Source organism: Manis javanica, chromosome 16 (assembly GCF_040802235.1).
Source record: "Manis javanica isolate MJ-LG chromosome 16, MJ_LKY, whole genome shotgun sequence".
NCBI lineage: Eukaryota > Metazoa > Chordata > Mammalia > Pholidota > Manidae > Manis > Manis javanica.
The window spans coordinates 31,038,238-31,057,001 of NC_133171.1; the positions used below are offsets into that span (position 1 = coordinate 31,038,238).

General features: G+C 33.2%; 1 protein-coding gene and 1 long non-coding RNA gene across 2 annotated transcripts in view; both read left to right on the forward strand.

The window, feature by feature from the left end:
* EYS (eyes shut homolog) overlaps positions 1-18,764 on the forward strand; it is a 1,533,253-nt gene that overhangs the window by 852,772 nt on the left and 661,717 nt on the right.
* Positions 34-1,333, forward strand: LOC140846670 (uncharacterized). Its single transcript, XR_012126021.1, has 3 exons — positions 34-173; positions 411-470; positions 1,198-1,333. It is a non-coding gene; the product is annotated as an uncharacterized lncRNA (long non-coding RNA).

Sequence of the window (18,764 nt, forward strand, 5' to 3'; positions counted from 1 at the left end):
CTGTGACATCACAGTACACAGAGGTGGAAAGAAACCAGAAGACCCCACCAACAGCTAGGTTCCCATTTGATAAGCCATGATCAGTGACCCACTTCCCCAGATCTACCCTGGGTAAATTAATTTAGGCAGAAATGGATTCTCAGTTTTCATGCTAAGATCACGGACAAGTACTTGTAAGTGAAAAAGGGTAAGAAATGTAAAAGAGACCAGTGGCAGTGTTTGTGACTGACTCCTGGTAGCAGTTCCCAAAATAGGGCAAATTGGGCCTGATGATTAAGTAATATGTTATTTATAAAACATTTTTAACCACTTTCTTGAAATACTAATAGCTCAATATATTGAGAATTTCCTCTGTGGTAGGAGTGAGCTAATAAACATGTTGATTTTAGTTTTTCACTTTATCCTCACAGCAAACCCTCAAGGTTCTGTGGTGGCCTAGAAAAAGTGAATGCAAAAGTTGTTTTGTGAAGGTGAGATCCCTTGTACAATCTCTATAATTATCCTTCTATCACAGGTGTACATTTGTATTATATTATTATATATGTAATTCTCAATTTGCCTTGAGCACACACTAGAAAATGAGCTGTTTAAAAGCAACATTTGTGGTCATTTTGTGTCCTTAGTATTGAGCACAGGACTAGATATTCAGCATGCTTTTGATTCTCTTTATTTTACTGACAAACATATTTCTGAGGTAAACTTTGTGGTGGGAGAAATTGGATTTTGGTTTGGGAATTTGAATTCTAATCCAGTTCCCCTTAAATTACTCTGAGACTATGCACAAGCCACTTCTTATGAGCAAGTCATTAACATGACCTTCTTCATGTGACAAAGTGAAGAGCCTAATAAGATTCTTCCTCTGATTATAAACTTCTTTGAGCTGTTTCCTACATTATGTGTTACATTTTAACCTGTTTCAAATTGGAATTTTCAACCTGACTCAATTTTTAGGAATGTGATAAATGACAATGAAATGGTCATTCTTCCAGTGCATCTGCTTATATGGTTTGCTATTCATTCTCGGTACTTTTAATCAGATAAACATGACATTAAAAGTAATTTCATCTATTTATATAAATAACTTCCAGCAGGAAACCTGTAATGTTTATTCCTCAGTTCATTTATTTTAACATGTAATTGATAAACACCTACATTAAAGAGAAGTACTATTATTTGTTTACTATTCATTTCTTTCAGGCACACAGCCAGCAGCAGAAATATTCATACTTCTGTCTCCTGTTCCCTTAGAAATGGTTTCCATAGTAACCAAGTATATGAGCAGCAAAGCCATGGAATGCCACATAAGAGTGTGTGCATTTATACTGAAAAACAGTCTTTACAATTTGTTCTTTTTTTCAACTTAAAAGTAATTGACCTCAAGTCAGTTGGAGCTCTTTTTAAGAAGTTGTATATAAAATATGACAATGAAGGAAAATTTTGGCTTATTTCTTTAATGTCAATTACATCAATAACTCAAAGCAAGCCACATTATCTTCAATCCATAAATATTCCTGTACTTTGTTTTTTTACATCAATTTCAGGAATAGTGCTAAATTATCTCCTAAAAGTTATTACTTTCAATACAGACTCTCATTGTGGTTCACAATATAAGGCCCAAATAGAAAGTCTATCTTATTCATGTGTATAATGTATTTTAGACAAATAATCTTCTAAATGATTGTAAATACTCATGATATAAATTGACAAATATAGTATCACTATTTAAATGATCTCTCTGGATCTAGTAGGACAGTGGTGCACTTTGAAGTCATTTTTTCCTATAATAAAGGATGTGCAACTGAATTTTTATAGAAATGGAATTTAAAACAATATATAATTTCATTTATAAACTAAAAAAATGGACTTCATTTTATACATGATAGGCAGTCTATTTATGGCTTGTGTTGTGTTTGTTTTGTTTTAGTCATCTTTCAACATTGATTTCTTCATCCATCGCTCTTCTGGATTCATCTACGGTGTGATTTCTCTGTATATTTCCTGAAGACTTTCGCTTTGTCTTAAGGATATCAAGTAATAGTTGTCTGCACATGCCCAGAAGAAAGGCTTTTCTTCTCATGCTGGAGTTGTGTTCCTTTATATCAAACTTGAGGCTGTATTCATGCTGTTTTCTATATTTGAAATAACTTTCTTTCCCAAATCCTGCTGAAGTCTTCCTTCTGTTTCAAGGCCTTTTCAAGACTTCATTTCTCCCAGGAGCCATCCTTAGTGTCCCTCACCTTCTGACACGCCAGTGGAATTCATCCCCATATTTTTTAGAGCTATGCCTGTCTGTAGTCTTCTATGATACTCACTTACACATATGGTTTATTCCCCTGCAGACTTCCTCGCGTCTGTATTCTTCCACAGCACCCCACAGAATGAACTGAAACCAGTGTCCAACAAGAGATTCCTGAAATGAATTGAGTGTGCTAAGGGCATCATTTTGTTGTTCCTTTGTCAATACATAACTTGTGTGCTGCCAGAGGGAAAGTTTCTTATTGGTTATTGATATTGTTTTCAAATGCTAGAGAAACTTGAAAAAACCTTGGAAGCAATGTTTGATTGGATTTAACCAGGGGACCGTCCCGTCGCTATGCTCACCGACTTCTTTCCCACCTTTGAACACTATTGCTTAGTCTTTGCAGGTTCAGCCTCCTTCATTTATCTTTGCAAGCCCTTATGTTTTGTGTTCTTCTGCACACATATCCTGAGCAATATGTTTTCCGTGCTCATCAGATCTTTCTTGGTCGCGCTTTCCAGAATTCATGCTTTCCTCACATTGTTATGATGATTAGTATATTTGAGGACTTGCAGACAACCCTACACAGATCTCTGGAGCTCTTACACAGCTCTCTTCTCTCTGGTGTTGTGCCCAGTTACTTCTGGCCTTCTTGATCACCCTTGAATTTTCAACTCTCTGTTCAACTCATGAAAAATGCCGTGGTTGGCGTATCCGTGCACAGCCCTTACTGGAATCCAAAACTCCCTGTGGGTAGTATGATGGGATAAGCAGGGGATCACTGTCAGGTGTGGGCTGTGAGCCAATGTCTCGAGGCCATTGTTTCTGTCAATATATATATATACTGTCCAGTTTCTAGTTGTTTAAAACAGTTAAATTTCATCTCTGTTATTCCATCATGACTGGAAGAGGAAATGAGCATTTTATTTCTTATTGTTAGTTAGGGTATTTTCCATGTAAATTACATTTTCTTTTTCCTGCAGGGCTTACCATACATCCAATCTTTAACAATATTCCATTTTTAGAAATCATTTAATGACAAAAATCACCTGCAATTTATTTCACATTTGACGAAACAGCTTCTTATTCTTCCCATTTATCTTAGTTGTCTCAAATTCTCTTACAAAGCTATTCCCTCATTCTCTCCAGCACTGCAGTCACTGTTCTGCATTATATTCATTTTCTTAGTTGATTCTCCTTTCACTTGACAGTATATTCCTTGTAAAAGGGGGACAAGTCATATTTATTTGTGTCTGCAATATGGAGTATAATGCTTGACACCTGGAATGTCTTCCACAGCTATTTGTTTAATATATATTTGATGATTAAATTGATAAATTAATGACCCATTATATTATGATAATTTATGATAAATTAGGTAACTCATTATCCTGATATGTAGAATTAGACTTATGCTTAGAGAGTAACAAATTAACAAAGAGATGATTATTACTTAATCATAGTATGTTGACTATAAAATTCACTTTACTAATTTAACTTTGAGGTATGCCAAGATTCTGTATTGGGGGATGTTGGGAAAACTAGTTCTTTTGAGATTTGCTCTTGGATGTATAATGTACACATTTTTGGATGTAAGCATCAAAAAATAAGGGATCTACTGAGACAGTTTTTCCCTTTGGTGACTGAAAAGATGTGTGCCCTTGGCTAGTAATGCACAGGATCTAATCTTTTGTAATTTCCCTTTTTTCTGCACATGGTTTTAATATTTACATTATGTGCCATTTCATTTATTTCAAGTCAAGAGTAGACTAATGTAGAGAATAAATAATGCATAAATACACAATTTAAATAACAGATTCAATTGTTAACTATAAGATAAAATGTGTAGTGCCTCAGATAGACCTCCAGTACTACCACAGTATAGAATATGAAGTGCCCTTTCTTGTCAGCTCTGAATTTTACTATAAACATTGCTTGCTTATTATTAATATCATTAATGCTGATGATGATAATGTGTGTAGCCACCATTTATTTTATGATTTCTACCGGCAGAGGCACTGTTTGTTTATGAACTTTCCTTAGTTACATACCTAGTCACTGTCAGATTCGGGGTTCGAACCTAGATCTGCTCCTGTAGAGTCCATTTCTCTTTCTTGTATACAAAGGAAAACATTTTTTTAATAGAAAGATAATATACTTTGTTCCATCAATACATCAGTATTATGTTATTAATGAGGTAAGAGACTGAAGCACTATCTCTACATGAATTAATTGGGCTTAAGTCCTATTCTTCCTTATAATGAATATTACAGCTACAGTTTATTGAGAAGAAAAAGATGAACATTTTTAAGAATTATTTTGAAAACCAGCATTTGAAATTTCAGAAAGATAATATTCATTTCTTGAAAGCAATATAAATTAAATGCTGAATCCATACCGAAATGATAAATGTAATAGGTCTGTGATTTCTTACATTTTTATGTGAAATGTGTGGAAAATTATAAATTTTAACAATAAAAACAGTAGATATCCTTGGTTATCTAGGAAGGTGTAAATCAAGATCTGAGAGATTGGTGTTGCTTATATATTTTTATTCTGGTATATAACATCATGTAATTTGATTCACAACCTACCTCAGCTCATTTTTTTAATATTACTTCTGCTTATTTGATTAGTATATAAATTTTCACTAGGCTTTCAACTTTTTGAGAAAAGGGCCTCTCTTTTTTACTCCTAAGCATGGTAGCTTGATGCTCAGCAAAGGTGTGTAAAATACAGTAGATACTTGATACTTGATTAGATTTGTTGAATAAATGAGTTAATTATAATGATGATTTATATAACATGCAAACATAGTTGACAAGTTTTCTTAGACATCAGTATCTGTTTTAAACTTTGTAGACATGATGAATATTATCCTTGGGCTAATTGTAAGAGGACAGGGAGAGCCCCTTTCAGTTCTGAAGTCAAAGTTGTTCTCAGAAATTTAAATACAGGAGGTTTCTCTAAACTGCTTAATTATTGATGATTAGATTAGTGTTTGTTTGAAAAGGCTCTCTGATATTCTTTAAAGACAAGATTCCTTTTTCATCTGCTTCAAAAAAAAAGTAAAAAGAACACTATAAACTAGCTCTTTGGAATAGACAATAAATATTGAATGCCAGAACTTCAGACTATGCATCTCTAATGAGCTGTTAAGTCCAGAGAAATACGTTCCAGTAATAACCCAGAAAATGTGAAAATTTAGATTGTCAATGACCTTTTTAGTCAACCAAATTAGGCATTTTGAACATATAAATTATTTATTTCATCTGTAAAACTCATCAGCTGCTTTAATATTAAAATCCAATTTTATTATTGTTTTACCATTTTTCATATATTTAAAATATTTACATTATGATGACTTTTAAAAAGTGAAGTATCTGTAATGCACTTACATATTAGATAGATTTGTAGTCATAATACTGGGTTTTATCTTTGATAGTTGTTTGATTCATGGAGAATTATTTATTTGTCAAACTGATACAAAAATCAAGTCAATGACTATTTAGAAAAATACCTGGCAGGGACAAAGATATAGTATAAGTATTTTTGTAAATGGCAGAATGTATACTATACACAGAAAATAATTTTCTAAGTGTTAGTTATTTTAAGTTAGGAGCATAAACACATACTCATCAAATGTTTAAGATAAAGGTAAATTTAGAGATAATCTAGGAAAACCTCCTCATTTTTCACATTAAAAGGCTGAACTCTTTCCAGTTAAGTACTTTATTAAATCTCCCTCCAATAAATTAGAGGCAGAGAGGAAACTAGAGTGAAAATTAGATATTTGATTTCCTCACTTAAAACTCAATACAGGATAGTTCTACTCATCTATCATTAAGTGGGACTCTCCAGTTGCTGGCTTTTAGTAATGTCAATATTATTGATAATTTGAAGAACTTTGAGTATCCAATATTCTTACATACCTTTAAACTTAAGGTTCTATAATATGTAGGTTCAATCAATTATATTTCTGTAAGTCTCTATTTAAAACTTCACTTGTCACTGATAATTATAGATATGACCATTGAAGATTTATGAACTGCCTTTTTAGTGAAATTTTAAAAGCAAAAACTTTAAAAATAACCCAATTGAATAAAATATTGATCATTAACTGTTTTTGATGACCTAGCAAAAGATCAAATTTGATCCCTAATAGATCTTCAAATTTTCAGAATTATTAAGGAATGAAATGAGGAGTAAATGATGAATGTCAAAAAGTAAAGAAAAATTTAACACTATAGTAATTTGTGTAGTCATACATGATAAAGTGAATTCTGCCAATAAATGAAGATTCTAACTGCCCGGCACTTTGGAGACAGTCAGTTGATACCGCCATGGATAAAAGAACAAATAAGAATGCATTTCCTGTATTGAATATGGGCATAACCTCAACATTTTTGTTTCAAGTTACAAAAGTATTACACTAGTTTTCTGGGTTGTAATGCCAATAAACAAAACTAAACAGAGGACTTCTTTCCATCATTTTGTAGAATTTAGACAAACTCTGGGGCACCTGGCATTTAAGATCTAGGAGTAAAGTAATGAATGCTTCTCAGGAACATTATACTTCAGCAAAAAGAGGTATAATTATGTGTGTCATAGAAGTTCAGAGTAATTACAATTCTCAGGGTCATTGTTATAGATTTAGTCATTTCAAATTGAAAATTAATAAATGTAAATATAGAATATGATTTAAAAATATTTATGGCTTAAGGGAACTGGTTTTCAAGATATTCAGTATTATGGACACAATTGAAAAGCTAAAACAATCTATAGAAAAGCCCGGAGGAAGGGTAGAAAGAAGTTAAGCCACAGTACTATGGAAATATTTTGAGAAATTGAAAACTAAACATTAAGAAATTGCTTTCTTGAGATCCATGCTGTACTGTTTTTATTGCAATGAGGTTATTACTTCAGCAACAGTATTTCTTACCTAAAAGATTCTGTGTTGTTCTTTGGTAATTCCATTATCTTTGTATCTTGGATTTAATTCATAGTACAACTACTCTTCTAATACCCTTTTTAGATAAAATTGGGAATATTTTTAAAAATACATGGAATAGTTTTTCAGACATTTGTTATGTTGAACTTCATTTTACTAAGGAACTTTGATTTTTACCTATTTATCCTTTTGGACAGAAATTTTTATTTATTATTTGTAAATTCAAAGAGACATTTCCTGAAATTATGTGGAACACTGTTTACCTATGTGTTTAGGAGGCTTGCTGTCAGGTGTGTGTTTGAAGTATAATGATTTAGGTACAATCATGAAATAGTTTTCTGTATGAATCTTGTTTCCATTACTAATTAGAACAAGGGAATCGAAAACATATATTTTAGAAAATCATATTTGATTTGGGAATAATGTAATAATGGAACTATTCTTTAAAGCTATTTAGTGTTTTCTTTAAGAGAAACCCCTAACTCATAATTCTTAACAAAATAAATTCAGATTAACTATAATATATGATGAAGAAAATGAGGCTGATGCATATAATCTTAACAGTAGAGTCTATGCATTACTAATTCAGAAGAAATTATAAAACCAAAGATTTATACAAGTGACTGTGTTTTTTAACAAAAAATTTGTATAATCAAAATAGCCACTCATAAAATTAAATTTTTTGGAAAACTAGGAAAATATATTCTCAACATATATGTAAAAGAGTTAGTATATTTAGTCTATAAATAGGTTTTATATTCCAGAAACTAAAAAAGTGAGTAGCATATTGGTAATTGACATGATCAGGAAATTAAAAAAATAAAAAAATATTGATTTCTAAAAATATGTGACATTTTCAACAGTGAAAAGTAGTCAACAATTTAAATTCAAAAAGAAAATATTTTTAACCTACTAATTGGACAAAGAATTAAGTTATATTGAAACCCTATATTTGCATGTATACAAAAAAGAAATAATTCATACTGTTTTGGGAGCTTGAATTCCAAATTTCTAGAATAAAGACTGGGAAGACATATCAGAAGACAAATATTTTGTGTGTGTGTGTGTGTGTGTGTGTGTGTGTATTTAAAATGTCCATGCAATAACTCTACTACATATTTATTCTAAGTTTTTCATTAGATGTAAAATTATAGACAAATGTATTTATAAGGGTTTTGTAGATAATTACAAAAAATAAACTAAAATGACATTATTATGAACCATAAAAATGATTGAAATTATCTTTAAAAATGAAAACAGTAGAGTAGGGTGAAGAAATTGTAAGAACAATGATGAACACATATTTTATGTATTTTTTCATAGCATTCTGTGAAGCAGAGAGATTATAAATGTTATGTGATATATATATAAAATATCTCTATAAATATATATTTTACCAAAATTCTAAGTTTTTAATCTCTAAATTAGCCAGTAATTATCTAAATTGTTCTTATCTAGTTTCTAAATTTTTAATGAAGAATCAATACTGCTTTTGCAGTATTGTATCCTTTTTAACAATAGTTATAAAACTATTAATTTTAAAAATCCATAAATAACATAAAAATATTGGTTAATATTCAGAAAACATTAAAAATGGAAAGTCCTGTCCAAACAGGACAATTTATAGGAAAACATAAAAGAAAAATACATCAACTATTTGATAGGCAAACAGCAGCAATCATGATAAAACTATATAGCTTTGGAATGCAAATCATGTTTCATGTTAAATTTTTATCAGCTAGTTGATGTATAAATGAATAATGAATATTGCAACAAGAAAATACTTGATGATTAAGAACTATTACAAAATTAAATATGTAAGGAAATAGATTGACATTCATTACTAATATTAAGACAGATAACCAATAGATGACTAGGAAGATAATTACATTTAACAAAAGTTTGTAAAAAATAAGAATAATATAAGCACAATAATGGATGTTAGACCATGTCATAATTTTGATGTTGGTAAATGTTTTTGGTTTGACGATCATAACATCAAAAAAGAAACTTAAAAAATTGCTTATTAAGTACTAGTTAAGAAGGCAAATTGTCTTTCTCTCTTAGTAAAGACCCACTGCATGACATAGAGAAGCGTTTGGAACTGCTCTGTCGTGTATTCATAACTTTGTCATGTACTCATGTAAGGGTTTCAAATAAGATGGAACAGCAACAAAACCATGTTAAAAAGAGTACTTGAAAAAGGGAAAGTGTCTGCTACAGATGACAGTATCAACAGAGTAACTACCAATTTTCCTTGTAGAGGAATTGCTTTATTTCCCGTAACTTGCTGAAAATTTTCTAAATTGATGTTCTTTGTGATTGCATATTGCTTTGTTACATGGCATCTGCTCTAAAGATTCTCCCATCATTTTACTCCAGGGAAGATTTTGAAATTGGCATAGATGCAATGAAAGCCTACATGGAGATAGGAATTCTGTGGCAGGTCTGTTTCCTTGAAAGATAATTACTTTGTTTATTGCTGTATCTCTCTAGGAGAGTTACTCAACCTCTGCACTGGTGACAGGTGAGGTGGAATAATTATTTGTCGTAAGGAATGTCCTGTACATTGTACCATATTCTATCCATTGCATGGCAATAGCATGTCCCCCTTACCCCACCAGAATTGTGCCAACCAAAAGTATCTATAGCTATTGTCTAATAAGCCCTGGAAGGGAAAAATTGTCCTCACCTGAGAATTACTCTAGAGCAAAGGAATTAGGACATTATTTTAAGCGGCTTTATGAAGCAAAAGTTCATGATTAAAACATTAGGAAAATATTTTAGTATAAGCAACAGTCTTAAATTGAAGTATGAAGTTATTGAGGAAGTATTTTATTTAATCAGTGTGCTATTTTAGTATTGGAGGTTGCTTCTGTGAGGCCCCATCACCACCATCACCCAAATCTTATAGTTCCGGGGTTGAAGAAACATCTTTACCTTAGTCAAATACTATGAGGAGAAACGGCAGCCATAATGAATTTTGACAGCATAAAAATCAGCAATACACTAAACTGGAAGATATTAATTAAAACAGTTCTTGTTCTTGTGTTTAATTTACCTAATGAAACAGAAAATACATTTCTAAAAAAAAAAAAAAAAAAACCATTTGCTCTTCTTCTTATCTTAGTGGAAAATGCCTGTATCTTTTGTGTCACGGATAGTCCCCTGAGGAATACAGGAGCAGCGCAGAGGCTGGCTGTTCAGGACAGGGCCAGGTAGTAAATACTTCGAGCTTTGCAGGCTGTAAGGTCTCTGCCACAGCTCCTCAAATTTGCCACTGCGTTGCATTCCCACCAGCACGGTGTGAGAATTTCAGCCTCTCCACATCCTTGCCAGCCCTTCCCATAGTCTGTTTAGTTCTTGTTTTTCATTTTTGCTATTCTAATTATAGTATCTCAATGGGATTTTAATTTTAATTTTTATGGCTAAAGACATCGAGCATCTCTTCATAGGCTTATTTGCCATCTGCATCTCTTCTTTTGCATGGGTATGTTGTTGTTTGTAAAAGTTTTATATATTGTGAAATTAAGATCTTTATCAGATATATGTTTTGCAAATATTTTCACCAAGACTATCACTTATATTTTTATTTTTAATTTTAGCAATTCCTTTGAAGAACAAAAGTTTGATGTATATTGATGATGACTAATTTATTGTTATTATTTTTCTCATACGGTCCATACTTTTATAGCCTACATACAAATATTTGTAAATTACAAAGATGCCAAAAAATTCTCCCTCTTTTGATTGTTACACTTTTATGTTTCAATATTATTTTTGTCTCTGGTGCAGGAAATGGATAATGATTCATTTGTACAAGAACGTCCAACGCTTCACCACATAGTGAATGTGCCATCATTTTTCTATTGACGTACCTGAGAGTAGTTGTTGAAATCAATTGAATATATATGTGTGGGCTTCTTTATGAAGTGTCTCCTATTTCACTTATTTATATGTCTGTCTTTGTGCCAATACCTCATTATCTTATCTTTTTAGTAAATTCTGAAATCAGGTTATGGGAGTCTTCTGACTTTTTTTCAAAATTGTTTTGACTATTTTAGGTCCTTTTCCTTTCCATATAAAGTTTTTGACAGTTTATCAACTCAAATTTCATGAGATGACATCAAGTCAACAGATCACTTTTCTTTTTGCACCAATGATCATATACGCATATATGTGTAAAATAATGTCTACAATTTTATCTGTGTGTGTGTGTGTATGTGTATTTCTATAGTTATCAAATATTTCTGTTTCTGGAATGGCAAATGTAGATTTTAGCATATGATCCCTTTGTTATCTTTACCTAAGCATGACTGTATAATTTCTATTCATAGAAAATTTATGAGAAACAATTTTTAATGTATATTCAATGTTTCCATTTTGTATACAAACATTTAATTTATATGATTATTAAGCTCATAATTTTACTACCTGTGCATTAATAATCTTGGACCTTTCCTATTGCTACAACTATACATTCCCTACATAATTTCAATAAGTTATATGGATTTAAATATCAGTTGCATGTTTATAACTCAGTTTTGCATCTGAAACCCTTATTTTTTCCATGAACTTCTGACTCAGATAGCTAAAGCCCTATTCATTTTTCCTTGGAAGTATCATTGATTCTCCCCTGAAATCTATTCCCTCCAAAATTCTCTATTTCAGTAAATAGTAAATGATATGTATTCATTCAGTTGCTCATGACAAATCCTTCTTGGCCCCTTTAGTTTCTCATACCTACATTTATCTATGAGATGATTCTGTCAGCTTTACCTTCAAAATACACCCCAAATCTGAAGACATTTCAACATCTCCACTGAGCTGCTCTCACATAAAACAACGTAATTTGTGGCCCCACTACTGGAGTCACCGCTCAGCCTGTCACTCTGCCCCAACTGTTACTTCCTTTTATTATCAGCCCTCCCAGAAGTCAAAACTATTATTTTTTAAAATATTGCTTTCAGAATAAAATCCAAAATATTCACTGGGGTCTACACCAACTCACAGGATTTAGCCCACATCTACTTCACTGCTCTTACTGTCCACATCTCTTCCCATGCTTTCCAGCCACAGTGGCCACCTGGATGTTCCTTTGAAACTTCAGGTCTTTTCTCATATCAGGATGCTTGCACTTATTCATTCTGTGTGCAAGTTGTTCACCTAGATAACTGTAGGGCTCATTCCTTGAGTGCATTTATTTCTATTCTAATTTCAGCTTCAGAGTAACTTTCCCTAACCACTTGATCTCAAAAAATAGCACTCTCTATCAGCATCCTGATTAAATTTTTTCATAGTACCTAATGCAGCTAACTATACACAAATACATATATGTATGTCTGTATATATATATATATATATATATATATATATAAACATATCACACACACATATATATGTATAATCTACATCTATGTATAAACTTTTGTTTGCTTCCCCAGTAAAAGGCAAATGCCATGAGAGGGATTTTTAGATTATTGAAATACCCTCAGCAATAAGAAAAATGCCTGGATCAAAGCAAGTGCTCAATTAAATATGTTTGAAAGAAAGAATTCTATGTAGAATTCTTCAGCCATTTTGTATCATAAATTTATGTTAGATTTCCAACCAATAAACTCTACTGGTTTTATATATTATAACATGTTTTTGTAGTTCAGTATTTATTTTGTGTTTTTACATATACATTAAATATAAGCAATTCATTTAGAGTAATGCAGTTATCAATAAAAGGTGGACATCTTCCTTATGTAAATAAATTTGTTGACCTGCAAGATAATCACCTGAAATTTAAATGGACTTTCAGAAAATTTCAGGGTATATTGACGATATACTGATTTAAATGCTAACTTGATGGATTACATAGACAGACTCATCTTGTGTACCAGTTAGCAGTGAGATACAAGTAGCTACATGAGATGCCATCCACAGGAAGGTGACATGGACAGAGAAGGCACAATGGATTTCCAGTAAGAGGACAAAATTGAAAGTCGCAAGGGCAGACAAGCTAAATTTCCAAGCTCATTTTGTCTAGGCTACATCAGGGTCATTTTTATGTAGCATGCTCCAAGAGGAATGGAAACAAGAATTTGTTTAAGGAAAGTTAACAAGCCTCTCAAGCCCTATTTGGGGAAGCCAGATAGTCTAGAATAATTTGGTTAGCTAGTCCTTCATAGAATGAAATTCACAATTACTCAGTATTATAAACCAAGATGCTAATTGTAGTGTAAAATGTCTGGAATTTCTGCCTTTAAATAATTTTTATTATCTTCCTACTTGGTGCCAGAATATAAGTACTCACAAAGCAGCTAAGCAAATAAAAATCTTTTAATCACTTTTATTTTCAACGATGCCTCTATGTAACTCAAAATGGCTACTTCAGTCTTTCAAAAAGCATCATTCATCTTGGATTTTTAAAAATCTTGTGAGTAATTCTAATGGATTTTAAAAAATGCATCCCTGAAAGAGTCTTAATATCTTTGAATTCCTACATATTAATGATGTGAGGTCTTTGGTTGTTCAGGGTAATTGTAGTTACCTAAGTATTAATAATTAACAACACAAAATATAATTTAAATATGTCGATGAATGTAGTAAGGAATTTCCAAAAATTCAATACCAGACCTTTTTAGAGTGAGCAAAATTGCATGTATGATTAATTATTCAGCTTCAGAGTAACTTTCAGATAAATAAAGAGGGTGTCAAAATAATTGGCTGGTTATACTGAAATTAATCAATAGCAGGTGAAACTTGTATAAAATTATTTGGATCACATCGATTATCACCATCTTTAAAGTGAATATAAGCCACTGGGATCTTGTTAAAAGGCAAGTTTGATCCAGGTGTATGGTCACCCCTAGGTATTTATCCTTGGAAGGATCATTCAGATCATGTCAGGCACTGCACATTGACTGGATGGGGCCTAGTGGACAGGTTTCATCTCCTCTGGCTTCCTGACTATAAACTGATGAATATCTACATATGAAGTATAAAATCTGTGTAATTATTCAGACATTTTCCAAAAAAATCAATGGTCTAATATCATCTAAAAATGGGTTAATTTGTCATTGGAGATCGTCAAGTATTTTAAGTAAGCTAGATGTCATCGTACCTATTCTGGACCTCATTGCCTCATTTCTCCATCGTAGAAGGAAATATGCCCCCTTTTTCTTCAAACTGAAAAAAAACAAATATGTACACTGTCAGCATTTTCCTCTGTGTCTAGCAGAAAATGCAAACAGCATTACAATTTAAATGCATAAGTAGGTTGATGTTTTATGTGGCTGAGATGAAAATAAGGAGTGTCCAGGGACAATAGCCATTGGGAAGTTGAATTTTTCACAGGGCCTGATGCATTAAAGCACTAAGCACCATTCAAAATATACTAATTGAATTGAACCTACAGAATGTTTCAGGGGAAAAAAATGCAACATATGATTCCATTTGGATGCCCTTTCACAATCTTACTACAGAAATATACTAAAAAATATGAATTCATTTTCATAGTATATCTGTATAAGGTAATTATGGAAAGCAGTGAAAACAGGTGACACAAACTTAGCCTTAAGGTTTTATTTCTACAGACAATACATGCACAGAAAAAAAATCTATGATTTTGGAAGTGATACTGGTTTGCCCCGTCATTCCCTGAGAGTTAGAGAATACATTTTTTTGGTGTGTATTAAGAAAAAATAGATGTTTCTGAAATTTTGAATGAATAACTATAAAGCTGTCCTTCTTTTATTAAAAGAACCTCTTAATAACGAACCGAAGACCCATGCATGCTCTGTTGACAGAGAGGTAACTGTGGATACTTGAAATGGTTTCCACAAAGGCACCTTTTGCTATTTAAAAACAATTACTTGGCTGTTGCTATAGTGATTGTGAGACAAGGATGCACATTGCCCTGTAAACGTCATAAACGTCACAAATGTTCTTGATTTTCATTCCTAAGATTGTTAAAGCAACCTTTTCACTGGTTAAGTCGCAGACATAAACAGTGTGCTACAAGCCTATGAATGTAAAGGTTGACCCCCTGTGCTTGAAGTAGATAGCAATCACTGTATTATATTTTATACTCTAAGTAGAAAAATTTCAGTATAATACTGCTAGTGTAAAAATAAATTTAGTGTATCAGTAAGCAGTTGATGAAAACTAAAATCATCTATTATATTAATAATAAATATGCAGCTAGCCAACTTCTTTTTAATGCTCTATATTTCCAGATTATTTTGTCTGGATTCATTTGATACCCATGTGTTTAGAAGAATAAACAAAGCAATCAGATAGGAAGTAACAGCTTCTAAACACCTCATGATCAGAGTCCTCACACCCCTCACCTCTGCAAGTGGTGTTTGGATATTTCTCTGACATTTCAAAAATACTCTCCAACCTTTTATCTTGTAATCATCTAAAATAAGATAAAATCTAACAGACTTATGAAAAAGCTACTGTGCGTTTATATATATGTGTGTGTGTCTGTGTGTGTGTATTTTTTAATTACATGCTATTGTTCCATGTTCAAACATATTTTTAATTGCCTAAAAATAGAAGAAGAAAAAAGGTGATTCCTGTGAAAGGCCATTCTGCTAAAGACTTGAGGAATTTCAAAGTTTCTGGCCTAGCTGGTATAGGCAGTTTTTATAGAAATAAGGGCAATACTACAATTAAGATTTAACATGCCATAGGAAGACATGAGGAGCTTATATTTTCATGTTTGTGAATTTGACATTACAGAAAAGGGTCAAGTACATTTTGAGAAGTTTCACTTTCCATAATTTCAACCATGAAACCAAAAGAGAAGGGATTTTTATCAGAGGGCAGGAGTTTATCCAGGAATACAAAAATGTGTCTGATACAAAGGGAGTCCGTGTCCTTTGCCATCTCGTGCATGAGCACTGCCCTTCCTAAGACACATCACACTTACCCCCCATCATGAGGAAAGGGGGGTGGAGGAGCTGCTTATGAGGAAAATTGTGATAGAAAACGAAATGTGACACCTTTGAAAATCAACTAATAAGTTGAGAATCATGACATAGATTGATCTCCCGTAGCACGGGTTGCGTATTGTTTTAAAAACCACTGTAGTAGGACCGCTGTGTCTTCTGCGCTGTGAGTGCATGCTCCCTGCCATTGAGATTCCTCTGCTTGTGACATGAGGAGGCACAGGGCAGTTCAGGTTTAATGGTTTGAGAGCATGAGCGCTGGGACTGAGTCTGTGCTGGCGCAGTGTCAGCACGTGAATGCCCCTGAATAAAAGAAGCTGCTCTTCCTGCCTCTGAAGGAAAATTGTGGCCACTGAGTGTTCCATACTCTGTCAGAAGGTGGCCTTATTTTGATAGAGTGGGTAAGGTGATCTGACAGCTTCTGAAATCAAACACCTAACAGCTTAGGGAGTAAAGGTCATAAATTGAGAAGGCTGAACCCTGTAGGCTGTTCCCCAGGTCCACGCCACCTGAACCCCCGCTGAGGTCAGCCCAGGAGAAATTGGAGGCAGGCAGGAGGAAGCAGCTCAGCTCTCTCTCCCCTTAGGGTGCCTTAGCACCTCTTCTGGGAGGGGCTACATCTCCTCCGTGGCTCCAGCTCCCCGGGAAGAGGCCCACCATGCACGCCTGCAGCTTCCACCCAGGAACTGGGGCTACTTCAGGTGACGCCGTTGCGTCCCTTTCCCTGTCCAGGCCAGGCGGGGTGGGTAGTTTCCTGTAGTTACTAATATCTCGGCTCCCTTACCCTCCTCCTGCCCATCCTCAGCTCCTATTTCACCTTCTTATCCAAGTGTTTGACCTGAACTACCTTTCATTGTTTGTTGCTCTCCTGGTTATGCCATGACTGAAGGAGTGAACGTCCAACTACGTGCCCTGTTGTATCTGCTTCTATCAACTTGCTCCAAAGTGCATATTCTCTTAGTATCTGGATTACAAAGAAAGATTTTCAAATTGAGTGGAAAACTGATTTTGTCTCAGAGTCTCAAATGACCACACCCTGCAAGTGTGAATGATCCAAAACAATTCAACGTATTATCTGATGAGAATTAGCCATTATTTCTGACACTTTTAGAGAGAACAATTCCTAAGAGTACTTATACATGTAACATATTCAGCTCATGAATAAGAAATTAAGAAATCCAAATCTCTGTTAAGTGACCTGTCAAGGAAAGTTCAGTGTTTAAGAGCATGGAGCAGAAAGTTTGAATCCTAAACCTGTAACTTTTTCTTTGTGATACGCTAAGTCCCTTAGCCTCTTTAGACTTCGGTTTCCTACAGACAAGAGAAATGAGCCTCACCAATTCCTGTGATATGAATACTATTCCCATTTTACAGAATAGGAAACTGATTAGTTATTCTATTTTCTCATTCTCAAAGTCAAGAGCTGGATTTTAAATCTTCAAAGTCCTTGCATTTTACAAATGTTTGTTTACAAATATTGCTTTGTAAAGTTGGTTAGTGTTGTTAGCTAGATTTTATTAACCCTAGTATTAATTTTACTAGCAAACATTTTTCACAGATCCTTCAAGCATTTTCAGAGGTAGCAAAAGTTCAAATAAACAGAACCCAAATTTATTATGCCACAAATGTCATTTGAATTTTTAAATTTGGGGAAGAAAATGAAAATACAAAAGAAAAGTTTGGGGTTTTTTTGCTGTAAAGTAAAAACATCATAAACCTGAGGGAAAGTCAGTTTCTTTAAATGACTATAATTTAGGCAAATCTTCCTGAAAAACTAAGGAATGAATGATTAGCCTGTATTTAAGAGAAGATCATTAAAAGCCTGTTTTTTTCCCCATAATTAATTATAGAAATTGTCTGGATTCTTTTCTCATCTGAATGTATGTCAGGATTTCGTGATGCTGAATATTCAAGGAATTTGAAACTTAAAAGGCTCTGGATAGTGTAGTAATTTATTATTATTCTTTGAACCTTAAAGCTATAAATTAATCGCAGTTTAAGAAACAATAAATTACATGTTCTTTGTAATGATATATCAGGTGGTGGACTCTAAAGGACAAGGACTATAGGACCCAATTAAAGAGCAATCAGAGCATGCTCTCTTGAACTAGCATCAATTCTGTAGGACAGAAAGGTCCTTATACTGAAAGCAGTTACTTGCTGTGCTGTGTCATTGTAAGGACGTATGTTTCTTGGTGCAAAGATGAAAATAAGGAATGAAACAAAAATTGTATTTCAATGTTTTCTGAAAAGATGGCAGTGAAATCTCTTTTAAGGAAATTGCTCTGTGGCCACTATTACCTTGTATCTCCTTAGAAGTGTAGGTTTTTCTCTCTCTTTTCACAAAGTATATTCTTCCTTCCTATTCCTTAAATGTCTGAAGTCCTTGAAAAGTGCTCAAGTATTTTTCTGTCCTTTCATATTTGTAATTATTTTATTCATCTTAAGTGTGAAGTTGGACACTGTTTTAATGTCTATTGTGCAATGGCAAAGGGAACAAAGTGCAGAAAGCCATTCTGACAATACTTGTATCCCAAAACAAGTTTACAAGAATATTCAGCAGGAAATCTGAAGGTGTCCCAAATCCCCATTAAAGTATATGTGTTCTCTATTCAAATGCTTTATATTC